At 43.0% G+C, this 15073-nt stretch overlaps 1 protein-coding gene across 3 annotated transcripts in view; it reads left to right on the forward strand.

Moving 5' to 3' along the window:
• Positions 1-15073, forward strand: part of PRDM1 (PR/SET domain 1) — a 111647-nt gene that overhangs the window by 4588 nt on the left and 91986 nt on the right. The window contains exons 1-3 of one of the 3 annotated variants that reach the window (XM_083830154.1): positions 4591-4831; positions 5440-5566; positions 6308-6346. The gene's annotated coding sequence lies outside the window, so the exon portion shown is untranslated. Of the gene's footprint in view, positions 1-4590; positions 4832-5439; positions 5567-5621; positions 5897-6307; positions 6347-15073 lie in introns of those variants that run through there. The other 2 variants (XM_083830157.1, XM_083830155.1) reach the window with 2 other exon arrangements.

The raw sequence follows: 15073 nt of genomic DNA on the forward strand, positions 1-15073 counted from the left end.
TTGAAACAAACGATGGCTGCTTTGGGGAGCAGGGGATAATCAGAAGGCAAGACAAATAACACAGATGTGTAAAATATAATGGGCGTTATGTAAGGTAGATTAGGAAGTTCTTGGCCACCCTCATGACATGTATGAGTAACAGATAAACAAGGCAAGAGGAAATGGAAAAGAGATCTCAGGAATTTTCTGTGCAAGGCATCGTTAACTTGTGGAACTCACTGTCATAAGATGCCATTAAAAGCAAGGTCTGGATGGAACCAGAAAATAAGAAATATATATATGGAGAGTGAGAGCTATATTCCTAATATAGATAATACTGTTTTTGTACTATTAAATTTAGAAGTGATGCAAATCTTCATGCTTTTTCAGTAAGTCCAAGTAACAAGAGATAGGTTAATGATGATGATTAATCTGCAAATGCCTTTTGTTGGGGCTCTTGCAGCTTCCTCTGAAGTATCCACCACCAGCCATAATTTGAGGTTGAATATTGAATAATCCTTGGACTGAATTAGCATTACCATTCCCGTTTCTACATCTCTCTCAAAGCAGCATTCATTCCTGGACTGCTTTTAGTCCCACTTGCTAGCACTGAGCCTGGAACCGAATTCACAGAACAGAAGTATTGAATATGATGCTAAAATACTATGTAGGACAAATCGAACAATGTTCCTTCCCTTTCTCCGTGTTATTATGGCACCTTATGTGAATCAGGATGACTCATTGACTGACAGAAAAATATTAAGTCTCCAAATTTTTGAAGATGGGACTTGGGAGCTTTCAAAAACATTACTAACTGTCTAAATAATAATGTATAAACTGTTTCCTCCTCAACCTACTCAAAGTAAGACTCATGACCGTTTGTCTGGTTCTTTACATGTGGCAGAATCAGTTTAACTTTCCCTTCCAAATCAAGTAATTACTACAGGAAATCTTTATATTTGTGTTGTAATTTGGGGACTTAGATTTGTTTTTAGTGGAACTAGAAAAGAGTACAACCATGCTATGTAAAGTTTCTTTAAAACTACAAAGAGAAAAGTTCCACCCTTTTCTTTTTTCCTTTTTTTTTTTTTTTAAAAAAAGAAACTTTTAATAAGAATAACTTTAATTTAACACATCTGGGCAGCTTGCAGTCTATCAGATAGTGCCGGCATATCCGGTGTTCTAAGCACCCTGGACAAATGGTGACTTAATACTTTTTTTTTTAATCTCAACTTAAATAAACTCAAGGGCAACTACTGACACTTATAAACTACCCCTACAGACCTACAACACTATTTTTGCCCTACCAAACACCTATTCTAGACAAGAGAAGTAGAGTGGGACAGCTGACAGAAGAAATCTTCAGTAAATTCAAGCTGTTTGAAGCTTAGAAAGAAAACCCACAGCAAATTTCCAGGACTCCACTACTTAATTTCTCCCTCAGTATGGACTGGGTTTCAATACCAATACCTCTACTAACTGAAATTTCAGAGGGAAGGAAGTGTCTTAAATTGATGCCTCGCCACTTTGGATCGAGCACCTTCCATGTGAGACTGCTGCAGCAGGTTACAAACCTGAAAGTAACTGTCCTTACACAGTGGGGGACTGCACTACATGCATTGCACAGAAATGTTCCTTCCATTACAGAGAAAAAAAGTGAGGCAAAATGTCCCGTCCAAGGACATAGGAAATCTGTCCAGCCCATGATCAGAAAGCTGTTCTCTAATTCCTGTGGCAAAAGCACCTTTCCACACTGTATTTAACACTGCTGGCCCACTTACCCCAGCGCTACGCTTCTGTCACAGCTTGTACATTGGTTGTCTTTATGGCCCGAAGACAAAAAAGGGTGTAGACTGCCCCAAAGCACTTTTCTGTCAGCTCTTTTCTTCGGAACAGGATGTCATTTAGACTCATGCATACCATTATCATAAATAACCTCAGACCTACTTAAATCATGAACAGAGTTTGCAAGCATCTGGAAACAAATTTCGTTTTGTGCCAGGTATACATCTTAATTTGTCCTTTATGTGGTTTTTGATTTGTTTTGTTTTGTTTTGTTTTTCCTCATATATGTTGGTAAATTATAATATTGTGAAAACTGCTTCAAGGGGCAGCTTTGAGCTCACTCATCCCTCTCCCTGCTGCTCGGCACTCATCATTTTGCTACAGATCATTATGATATTTTTCTGCTAGGCAGCTCTCCTCCCTGTAATTTTGAAGGTGGAAATACTTTCATTCTGTTGGTTTAAGAATATGTTTCACTTCCCTGAGACCAGCTTTTCTCATGTTAAAAAAGCCAACAAGCAAACAAAGCCAAAAATATCATTTGCCTAAAATACCATGGACGTTTGGACTCAACTTTACTGGATATTTCTTTACCTTTATCCTTGTGTGATGATATTTTTATTGCAAATATGTAGCATAAAATGCCCTGAAAGGAAAGTGAGATAACAAGTAAGTAGGTGGACGCCTCTTTTTAAACTAAAAAAGAAAGAAAAAGTTCCTCTCACTTTCTGCATTTCCCCCTTTCCTTTTGTTTTCAGTGCTTCCAGAGGTAGCAGAACTTGATAAAAATGCAGCAGGGCAGGGGGAGCAGGGAGGGGAGGAGAGGGAAGATAACATTATTCCAGACCCTCGCTCTGTTTTGTTAGGGCAGATTTAATCTCTCAGGCAGCATCAGCAGATAGGCCTGAATGACCGCCTGATCATCTCTTCACTCTCTCTTCTTTTATCTGGATTACTCTTTCGGGGATGATATCTCGCTATTCTTATTTGGTAAATTAGGCTATTGTTTCCCTGCATTTCACTTATTGTAAAATGGTTTCTTTTTTAACTTCAGGACATTGTTTCTGGGCAGTGAGCATGCTGTCACTGGAGAGGGGATGTGAGGAGGGAAACGTATAATTAGGGACAGATTCTGCCCTATTTTGCCATTTTGCAGTATCTTGCTGTCTAGTGCCCTTGATTTCATGGGGATTTCTTAAGAAATACACAGACAAAAGGGGTCAAATTTGTCCTTGTAATTGAAGGAAAAATTAAATAAAGATAAGGAATGCTATGGAATAGGACTACAACATGCTTTTGGTCTCAATTGCAATTTAAGCTGCAAGTTAACAAGTATTCAAAATAACAGACCTACTACTAAAGGGTTTTTGAGGGAGTATTTGTTCACAGAGTATGATTTATCAGTAATTCCTCATGCCTCATGATAAATGCTGAAAAAAAAAAGGAAAAAAAAAAATCACAACTGTCACAGCCTTTTTTGCTACATGTAGCAGTGAGTAGCAAGTCCAATGGTTCCAGCTCAGAAACAGAAACCTCATGTGCGGGTACTAAAATGTGCAGTACTGAGACTTTGTTTGTTGTCATTGGAATGCATACGATCTGTTCTGGGCGGTAGCCTTTTATCTAGCTGCACTTTGAAAAAAAAAAAAAAAAAAAAGGAGAAAAACCACTACAACTGTATTTTGCTTGTTCATGCTGTGTAAAACAAGCCAGACACTCGGAGGGCAGGCTGAGGTGCCGAGGGACCAACTAGCACATCCCAGCAGGCACAGCCCCATGGTGGGCACCGGCATCAGCTCAGCTTTGGGTAAACCCAACCACTCGCTGCGGTGCTTGTGAGCAGGGCTCCGGGGATTGTGGTTGCAGGCCGGTCCACCGAAGACCACGAACGTGTGCTGTGCCATGTCTGACAACAGCTGAGAGGCGGCCAGAATGACAGTGCTCACATAAAAGCACTGGTAGGATGTCACGGCAGCTGTCTGCCTCACGCACTGCTCTCCCTGCACGCAGCCCGGGAAGGCCGTAATTAGCGAAGTGCCGCCACGCCTGCGGGACTTGCTGGGAGCCACCAGCTCCGTTACGTGGTTCACGTGCCCGTGGTGGGCGCTTCACACGAAGTGCATGAACAGGCTCTCTGGAAAAAGGCACTGCTGTTTTCAGTCCCTCAGTGCTGATGTCTAGGCGAGTGGTGCTCACGGGCGGAACTCCCTCTCCACGCATGAGGACCATGCCTAAGAGAGTGGGTGCCTACGGTAAAAGAGGGGCGTGAGGCAAAAATCCTAACTCCCATTTCTGATTAAACCGCTCTTGCAAAACGGAGCAGGGAGGCAGCACCCAACGTACTCGTGTTCAGTGCCTGCCCCGTGCTGGAAGCGTTCCCTCCATGTGCCGCACCAGCAGGATTTCCATCACCTCCGTTAGCCAAACTGCCTGAAGCGATCGTGGGGATCCGGAGGGGACGGGTTTGTACCCAAGGTCTGTCCCAGGAAAAGCCAAAGAAAGCACCCCCAGCCCCTGCAGCACCGCATGCCCTTCCCCAGCCAGGAGCTCCTATTATTAGTAGCATTTATTATTATTACTACGCAGAGGGCCAGAGGGGGGCTGGCAGCACCCCGTGCCCAGACCCACCGCGGGGCCTGAGGGGAGCCCTTCCAAGGACCCCCCACGTCCCCTCGGCCGGCTCCGAGCCCCGGGGGGGGGGGGGGGGCAGGAGGGGGGCGGCCCGGCCAGGCCCCCCCCGCTCGGCGGGGCCAAAGCGAAAGCGCAGCGCGGCCCGAAACCCTCCGGGGGCGGCGGCGGCCGCCATGTGACAGCCGGGAAGCGCGGGGCCGGGCCGGGCCGGGCCGGGCCGGGCCGGGCCGTGCAGGATCGCGCCCCGCAGCGCTGCCCCCGGCGGCGGCCCCGCCTCTGCTCTGCGGCGCGGTCCGGGGGGTGGGGGGGTCGCTGCCTTGCGCCCCGCAATTAGCGCTTCGCACCGCTGTCAGCCCTGACGGCGGCCCGGCCCCGAGCTCCCCGGGGGGCCGCCGCCGCCGCCCCTTTGTGCCCGGCGCGATGCGGGCAGCGGCAGGTAAGCAGGGGGGGGGCGGGCGGCGGAGCGCCCCCGCTGCCACCCTGGGGCCGCGACACCCCCCCCCCCCCCCCCCGTCCGCCCGCCCGCCCCCAGCGCAGCCCGGTCCTGCCCCCCTTGGCCCCCCCGCCCTCCTTCCTCCCTCGAGGAAGGCTCGCCGTGCCTTCCTTTGTGCTGTTTGGGCCGTACGCAACTCCTTGTTATCGCCGCCACCCGAAGGGACATCCCACCCCCCCCTTCCCTTCTCCCCCCTCCCCACAGCCCCAGCGGCACCCCCGGGGGGCTCTGCCCCTCGCCTTGCTTGCTCTCTCCCCGTCCCATCCCAATATTAAACCTCCCCTCTCCCCATCCCTCCTGCTCCCCACCCCTAACCCTTCCCCCCGAGTCCCCCCCCCCCCCCCCAAATCCCACCTTCGTGCCTGCTCTGAGTTTTGTACCACCCCCCCCCCTCCCCGGCCGTGGTTTCGCAGGGACCCCTCTCCAACCTGTCCGTAGGTATGTTTGTGTAACCAGACACTGCGAGTAGCCGTCTGCCGAGGAATTAACCCGGAACCCCCACCCCCCCCCCAAAGCTTAGTTTGCATTCAACAGAGGTGTTTGTTTTGCAGGTTTAAACCTCCAGACGGGTTGAAGAAAAAAAAAAAAAAACAACAAAAAACCATAAAAATAAAAAAAAAAAGGAAGCGCTTGGCAGATTTTGTTCCCTCCCTTGAAATCCCGGTGGACGCGGAGCAGGTGGGGGACCGGCGGGGGAGAGGTGCTGGGGGTGGGATGCGGAGCGGGCAGGGGCTGAGAGGTGCGGGAAGGAGGGGGGGGGAAAAAGGGTTTAAAGAGGGGAGAGCCGAGCCGTGCATCCCCCCTTCCTCTCCTCCGAGAGCAGGGGAGGTAGCTCGAGGCTCCCGCTCTCGTTTGTTAAAAATAAATACTACAGAAGTTGGCAAATTTTCGTAGTTTTAGAGAAGTGGATTCTCTCCAGGATTAACGTAAAAAATGTTGATGTTTGAGGAACTGCTCTTGCTCAACCCGTAAATAAAGTGGAGATGTTGACAGTTTGTCTAGCCTCTGGTAAACGAGAACAAAAAAACATTTCATTTCTTGAAGGGCATCAATAATTGTGAGGGTGGGAGGGAGAGGAAGAAGTTTAACTATTAACCTTTATCTGGGATTGTAAATGAGTTGAAACTCGTGTTTCTGAAGCTTCTTTTATGCGTTTGCTTTCCTCTTCCCCCCCCCCCCCCCCCTCCGCTTCCCTTCCCTGGAGATGGTGAAAGGTAAATGAAAACGATGATGCTCACATTAATTGGACAAGCGGGCGATTTTATGGCTCGCCAGTAAAAAATGAATGCCACGGGAAAGTTTGCCGTTCACGGTGCAGGCGGTGGGAAAGTGGTCTGGAGGGCGCGGGGGGGCGGCGAGGCAGCGGGGCTGGCTGCGAGCTGTGCTGTTACATTTGGGGTTTTGTTTTTGTGTCTCCAGATCATTCACTTGAAGACGCCAGAGGACGGTTTGCAGAAGGTAAGAGAGCCTTTTCCCCCAGCGATTGCATCCTCTGGTGCCTCGTACTGTGCGGCTACCGCTCCGCTGGCCGTGCAGCGGAGGCCCGTCGTGCCAGCAGACCCCCTGTGCCCGTGTCCCCAAGAAGTGGTGAACGGGACACGGAGCTGTGCTGGCCGCAGTGCGGGCACCGGGGAGCACAGCTCTTCCAGCAAGCAAGTCGGCTGCTGGTACGCGCCGAGATGCTTGTTAGAGCTGATGGATTCCTCCCGTCCCAAAACGGGATACTCTTTCTTTCTTGAGTCAGGACAGAGTAAGCTTAGGGAAACAGGAGGTGAAAAGCACAGTGAAAAAGTTCTTGTTGCAACTGTTTGCTGCATGTGAAAGTAATATGCCTAACTTAACAACTAGATTTGTTTTCAACAAATACGTTAGTATTAATTTCCACGTGAATCAGAAGGAAAAATCCTCATACCTTCTTCCTTTCAGCATTCCTAAATGTGCTGTATGTTACTTTGTGGCATGGTTCTTGCCTGAAATGAAATGAAAGGACTCTTAACTGCTTCTGAAAATAAACTCTGCCCAGCCACTGGAGTTTTTCTCCCTTGTGCAGGCTGAATGAAGTGAAAGCAGGAGATCCTGGGGAGGAGGCAAGGGTGAGGGAGATATGGGATCACAGAATTTGGCAGAGCAAGTGTTGGAGGGAACTTTGTTTGTTTGTGTGTTGCAGTTATATGCAAAAAGTGCTGTTCCAGTAAATACAAAGTCAGGTAATTTCAAATAGCGATTGTAAAAGGCTTTTTTTTTTTTCCTTAAGAAGAACAGCATCTTTCATTTGGTTGTCATTATTTTGTCATTCTCTCCTTTAGTCATCGAAAATACAAAGTGATACTGTTTATTCTCATGAGTTACTGTAGAAATCTGTACAGCATACTCAGTCCTGAGAGAGCTCCTCTCTCCCTCCCTCCCTCCCTCCCCCCGTCCCCCCGCCCCTTAAATGAGTCCCTGCCAGCAACAAGTGTGTTGATATACTGATCTGAAGGACTTGGGCACCATGCCAACTAAAGCAATTTAAATGACATGGTTAATAGTGTCTCTGCTGTCCTTATCACACAGTAGTTGTCTTTAATAAAGTCAGCGAACTTCCAAGTGATAATCATGGATGACAAATTAACTCAAGTCTTAGTCCTCCCATTCAGATTAATTCTGTTTCGCTTTGATGGGTAAATATTAAATACTGATTCGAGTTGAACTAGAAGAATTTCAGAATGCACCTCTCCTCTAAATTTCTTTCAGGCAAATAAAAGCTGATTAGATTACCTTAAAGTATCTCCAGTGCTACAGTATTCCTATGGCTTCTACTTCTAGCAGTGTCATTTTATTAAGTCTTTCAGTAGTAATAAATTTATGTGGGGCACTGCATCCTTCAAATGAATACTCATCAAACACTTTAAAAGAGGAAATAATTTTACATGAAATAGGTAAGTCAGTATAATATGTCTAACACGTTAAAACAGTCAGTAATTCCCATAAAGTATTTTGGATGGAAGTGAAATTGACTGCTCCGTCAATTTCGATTTGAAATGGGTAACCTTTAAAAAGCAGCTAATATAATTTCAGGAGTATCCACACGTACAAACAGCAAGCTGTTTCACGATGGGAGTTTTAAAGGTGTTTGAGTACCTCTAAAGCTCGTAGTGACTTTTTCCACTGCAGAATTAAAAGATTGCAATGTAACGTGAGACTACAGAAGAGGCAAAGTAGCACAATTGACAGTTTAACTGCAAATTGCATGTATGATTGCGTAGATTATGATTTTTATTTTTTGAGAGATTTGATCCTAAAAATACCTGTACTAGATCTCATCTTTGTGATTTCCAAACCTGCTAAATCTTGTCAAAAGCCGTAGAAACATTCGTGCTCTCAGCAGCTGTTAGGAGCTCGCTAAAGCACTTCATAATATATGTTTCATGTCTTGTGTCTATGACTGAAATACAGTACTGTGTGCTTAACTGATAAATTTGGAAATATTCTTCCTAACGTCCAAGACTGTATTTTTGAAAATTAATACAATGAATGCAGATTATCTGTTGTCACAAACTTGTTTTCTTGTTGCTTTGTTTACAAAATTCATTTATTTGAGACTATTGAAAACTAACTAGATTCTACCTATGTGTTAAAAGTAACAATAGTTAAATAATAAAAGTTGTCAATTATTTTCCAAAAAGCTTTGTACAAATGAATATTTCTTGTAAAAACTTCTTGTCTAACAGATTTTTTTGTTATCTTTATGGGTGGACAATAACATTATAGCCAAAACGTTGTGTAAGTGTTAGCTTTTGTAAAAGTGAAAGACCCAACCTGAGACACGGCTGAAATAGTATCGTGAGACTGCTATGGTGCAGAGAATAGGGCAAAGAAGGAAGTCTGCCTTTACGTATAATTCGCTATATATTGCTGTGTTGATTTGAGACATTCCTTCACAGTTTGGATCTGCCCTGTCCATTAAAATTACATATTTGTGAGGTCTGAATAACATTTAGAAAGATACCTGCTAATGTGAAGGCACAGTACTTCTAGAAACACTTGCTGGTAGTTGATAGGTTACTCCTTCTTTTTGGGTGCTCTAAAATCATGATTGTGGCTTTCCAATATTCAGGATGCGAAGTTAAAAGTGTTTTTTTATGCATTGTTACGCCTTGTAATTTATGAGTTTTCTCCCTCCAGCCCTCCTCAAACCTGATAGCTCTTTCAGTTTCACAGTTGGCCTCATGTTCCACTTTTCTTTTTGCTTTGAAGGCTGGGCGGAAGGCTTGTCAGTGTTTGCAGTTGCACTGCTCGGTGCAGGGATGGGTGGCTAAGCTTGAAACCATATGGGTGTTGCTATTCAAGAATTGTTGTCACCGTTCCTGATTCCTCTTTTCTTATTAAAACCAATGTTAGGGATCTCTTTATTAGCAATGTATCACATTAGAAGCCACATGCTTAACATCAGGCACTTGCACAATGACATTTTGGAAGATAAAGCCTTCAAGACTTGCTTCTTTTTGTGAGAACTGGGTGCAGTCAGCCTACAGAGAAAGCGTTCAGGTTCAGGAAGATTTACAGTTGTAGGTGCGTCTCAACCAAATGGGTGCAGGGCCTTTTCTCCCTAACATATATCTTTGTGTTTTATCTTCCCTTGTTTGCCGCGTTCATCACTTTAAGACCTGAAATCGCTAACATGCGTAAGGAATTATTACAGGCCTTATTACTGCAAGGATCTGAAGTAGTTGGAATAATTTGCCATAAAGCAGTGCCCTGTGTTTGCAGAGCTGACTGGCCTCTGTGTTCTAAGATCCTCAGGGCAGGGAATTGTCTTCAGCGTATTTTCAGAAAAAGTGGCTGGCATGCTTGTATGTGCCAGAAAATGGTAAATAATAACAAACAGTAGTTGATAATTTATGTAGACATTTATTTTTTTATTACGGAATTTGCCTATAGGGTGCTTTCTAGCAAAAAGAAAAATGCCAGAGTGGCTTCCAGCTGGGGCAAGATGTGCTCTGACGGCAAGAGCAGCTTTTAATCAAAACAGAACACACATTTAATCGATAGTATCTTCTGTGAAGCCGTCGGTCCAAAACATTGACTGGCGTAAATCAGTGTAACTCCACAGAGGTCTGTAGAGACACGGCTGACTTGCACCAGATGATGTGAGTGTCCTTTTTGGCTTTAGCAGTTTTCCTTTAATCTTCTTGCCACTTAAACTTTTACTATGATCTGCCCACATTCCAGAAGCGTGGAATGAAGATGGGATAACATTTCCCTACTTTCCTCCTCCTTTAAGCCTTTTGCGGCTTTTCTATTGTATGATGGTGTATGCTTTATTAATTATATGTGCTCTAATCCCCCTTTCAAGCCTGTGAAGGTAGCTGTCCCCCTCAAAGTCACATCTGAAAAGGAGTGTCATTATATTCAGAAACATTCCAGTCTTGTCTAGCTTGCCAGATGTAGGTGTATTATAAATAGCTTCCCAGTTATACTGTATTTACAGTTAAAGGTTCCTGAAGACTGTTGTTAGGAACCCTCTTATTAGAAATTTGTGTGATGTGAAGAAGTTCAGAAACATTGCCCCCCACATCTATTTCCCAGAATCGTTTTATTGTGTCTGCCAAGTGTCTTAATGTTTTAGTTACTGAACTGCATCATCCATATGAAGTAATTGAAAATGCTAAGTGTGTACATCTTGTGTGGTGAGAAGACTCGAGCAATATTTGGGCAGTAAAGAGGAGAAATTATTTTTTTTTCTCTTCCAAGCCACTAATAACGTTTTTCAAGGCAGTGTTAGTAAACTAGTCCTTGTTAGACATGGGAAAACTGTCTTGGAGTAGGGAGCCACTCATTTTCAAAAGTTCAAGCTAAATCTTGTTCTTTACTATTGAAAGTATAATGCAATCTTTAGAATTTCAGCATAAATGTTTTTAATCGAACTTGCTTTCTTAAGTAATGAAGCAAAGTAATTAAGTTTGATAGATAAGCGCCAAAATTAGAAAAATGGGATACGTGTGTGTGTGTTCAGATTTGGAAGCAAGTGAAAAATCATAAATCCTACTACCTCCCCCCACACCACACCACCACCAGCAGCTCTGAGGAGAATGTGATTAACTGCATAATCATACATTTTTGCTCAAACTTCTTCTCACCCTATGCCCATTTTTTTTCCCTGAGGTTTATAAACTATTAATATCTTCAGGAAAAAAAGGCAATAAGATGAAAATATTGTGCCCAGATGCTGCACTGAAAAAGTTACATGGAAATGTCTGTATAGCCTGATACAGAGTGGATTCCTCAAGTGGAAATGAGCATTCTCCATTTCCTTTGAACTGACTGGAAAGTGACTTTCCTCTTTCCACCTTGACAGTTCTTCCAGAGCTATAAAGGACCGTAGGAACTAAACCTTTCACCAACATTTTATTGAAGCAGGAAATATATGTAATTACAACGTTTCAAGTGACTCAGTTGAGATGTGTAGAAAACCAATCATATATGCATTAATTTTAGTTCTAACAGGCACTCAGATCTAGATATCCTTTTTGTTTGTAGTTAGGAAAAACTTCGGACGGAAATCGTGCAAGAGGACAGGAGTTGATGCCAAAAAATAAAGCACATTTCAGATGCTGTCTTGATTTTATTTTCTGTTGGTGATACGGACTTTGCAGAAAGTGAAAATATTCAAACTAAATTCTAAACTTGACTGCAAAGCTGTAAGGACCATTTTCAAAAATGTGTTTCTTCAATATGCTGCTAACAAGTGCAAGAAGAAATGTTTTTAATCCTTCATGTATCTACTATTTTATTTCCAGAAAAACTTTGTATGTCTTACATTAGTTCTGATGGGATACCAGTTCCACTTGAGTTATGACAGGTTATACCAGCTGAGGATCTGATGCAGTACTGACTTGAGAACCCAGTCCTGCCCATATAACATTCAGTGAAGTCAAATTTCATAGACATCATGTTGTTGTAAGGAGAATTGAACTTCCATATTTTTATCCAATAATTTCCTAAAAATACAAATTCATAAAATATTTTCATAGGAAATGAAAGTCCTGTTATTTCTCTGTTTTTAATGTCTGTCTTCGACTTCTGTAAGGTATTTGCAAACTTCATCTAGTGAGGAAGAGTCATTATGCCATAAACTTGCACTGTAGATTCCTGTGTCTAGTGGTGTTTTTGGGGTTGCAAATACTGCACTGGAATTTAATTCATAGATGGATATAATAAAACCATTTTTCTATTCAGTCCCCAAAGACTGTAACAACAGCAGGTCATTAAATGGACAGTGGTCTCTGTTAAATGTTTTCAATTAAATTATTATTTTTTTAAGATATAGTAAAAGTGTACAAAACACAAGAGGTTGATGTTGGGAAGTGATTTAAAGAAAATAAAATAAGAAAATAAATTATTAAGTGGAGTTCAGTAAAACTAGAAATGATTGCTTTTCTGTGAACTCTGCCCATAAAGAGAAAAACACCTCCGACAGTTTTTTTTTTTTTTTTTTAAGTTTTACAAACGTTGCGATTGCATTTTAAAAACAGTGGAAGAAATGACATGTTGCAGATTGCTTTTGTCTGTAGTGAGGATTTTTTAAGGCTAGATCTCAGAGGATTTTATGTTAACTGCAGATCACTCCCAGCCTGTCACAAAAACTCTGCATGATGCCTACTCAAGTAAGGTTTTTGTTTTGAAATCAAACTTTTTTTTGCTTCTATATTATAAATAATTTGAGTAATACACTGCGCTGGCTACTTTCAGTAACAGAACACCCGTAACTTTGGCAGATGGGGATTTTGTCCTTCCACCCTTGTTCTGCAGTCGCGCTTGTGCAAGTGAAGTGTCCAGCTCTGTGAATCTGCCTGCAGCGTGGAGGGAACACATGGGGCTGTGCAGACAGAAGGTTGTTCGTGTGGGAGTGTTGGCGAGATCAGAGCCTTGTACTATAAGCTGGCCCTCGTGATTTTAAAATGAAAGCATATTGATCTCTAATCTTGAAAGTAGTTACCCTTAATTTAAATGTGCATTTGATAGAATCCTGAAGTCTCCTAATTGTTTTTCTGCTGTGACTCAGTATGCTACGTTATGTATAATAGAACCTACAAAGGAAATAATAATTTAAAAAAAAAAAAAAAAACACGAAAAAATAGCCGACCAGAGCAATTGTTAAAATGACGCTATTTGATAAGATCATCCACTGAAAATAAAGGGGGAAATGAGATCTGACTGAGGTAAAACCAGGTAAATAGCTTTCAGCTTTGCTTTTGTTATTCAAGAAGAAAAAGAAACAATAGGTGCTGTTTAGAGTCAGGAGCTGCCCTTCTAACCTCTGCTGCTCTTAAAATGCCTGAAGGTTATTGCATGGTTCACGGTGGCTTTCATGCTTGCAGTTTCAACTTTTAATTTTCTAACAAAAGGGGATGCAGTACCAGCCTGCTGATAAACACAGCGCAGAACAATCAGGGAGAAAAATGGACTGCTGAATTCCTCACGCTTTTTTCCTCCTTTCCAGTTACAGAAATATATTGGCATGTTTTTAACAGAAGGAGAAAAACGCTGCCTCTTGTCCTAAGCTGTCAAAGCTGGAGGCTGCTTTTTAAAAAGAAGGAACTTTAATTCTGGGGGAGTAGGGATATGTTTTTTCATTAAATAGCCCTGGCCAGGTGAACGATCTCATTGCATGCTGTTATGGGGAAGCAGTCCACAGGGGCTGTTTGTATTTCCACGAGATTTCTAATTCTTGTTGCACTGGTAAAATCGAGTCAAGTTTGACTTAAATCCAGCTTTCTCAGCATCAAAACTTCAGCTGCCTGGATCAGAAGCATATCGGCTAGCACTTATGTGCTGAGCAGCAGAAGCACCTTTTCTCTGTGAGCTGCACGTTGGTGCTCAGTACAAGGAACACAGCCCCCTCCTTACACAGGATGCTTGAATTTGTCGGTGTGGTTATTGCCAGTTTCCAGAATACCACACTTGCTGGGATGCCAGTGTGATCTGAGCAGAGAAGGGGTCAGCTTCTTAAGGTATTGTTTTGCAGCACAGCTGAAGGTTGTGGAATGTAACAGTTTTAGGAATGTACACCTGTGAGTATATAATAAGAGAGTATCTGTTTGTATGTTTTCACCACTGACATCCAGATCAAAGGTCCTCTAGATGTTGTTGTAGTAAGAAAAAGGGAAAGGGGCCACATGTCTCACCAACTCTGACCTGTCGTCTTGCTCGTTGTTTGCAAGTTTTCACTAGAAAACCAGTCTCAAGCCAGCTTAGATGAGGTGAATTACTTTCAGGGTTCCACTTAGTGCATATGGGTAATGAATTCAAAAAGGAGCAGATTTGGGTCTCCTAAGTGCCTAAAAGAAGAAATACCATCAGCAAGTTCTGCTACTTAAATATTGAAACTGATGCCCAATTGGACAGTGCTGAGATATGGTCACAAGTACCTAAAAAAAATTGTGTTGTGGGACAGTGAGCGTTACTCCTGGATAGCTGATGCCAGAATGGCTGACAAGTAAGCTGAGAAAGATCTTCAACCCTTTACAGACACATACCAGGCTAAGCATCTTCGACCCTTTACAAATACATGCCGGCTAAAACAAAAAGCTAAGGAGGAATCTGTCTCTTGCCTTCCAGCTTACTTACAGCTAGAGGAAATGTATCCCAAATGGAGGAGGATCCCCCAGGCCCTGGAAGTTGTTTAATTAATCATCACTTTCAGCCTGCTCATTAAATGGCTTTTCTTTTCTCACTTGGGCAAATGAAAAAGATGATTACACCTGGGAGAAACAATGATACCTGTTAAATTGTCTCCTAGTGTTAAGCACTTAAAAAAAAAAAAAAGAAAAAGAAAAAAAGATTTAATTTTAGATATGCAGAATAAGCAAAACCATGCTTCTTTTTATGTAGGTTATGTGTATTTGTGCTCTTACATATTGGTGCAGTAATAATGCGTGCTATTACATCTGGCAGTAATTCTCCTCTTCAGTAAATGAATTTTCTTAAATCAGAAATACTAACGCTTTTGTTTATTAAGGTGGAGAGAGACTTCTACAATCAAATTCTTGATCACTGCTGTGACATACCTAACTGATTTCTGTATAACAAAGGTGTCTCACACAAGAGTCAAAACTTCCCTCATCACAGTCTTTAGTAGTTTTCTGCCTCTGTTGCATTCACATTTTGGTCGTGATGGACGTCTTGGCAGCTTATGATGTAATT

This window comes from Anser anser (assembly GCF_964211835.1).
Source record: "Anser anser genome assembly, chromosome: 3".
NCBI lineage: Eukaryota > Metazoa > Chordata > Aves > Anseriformes > Anatidae > Anser > Anser anser.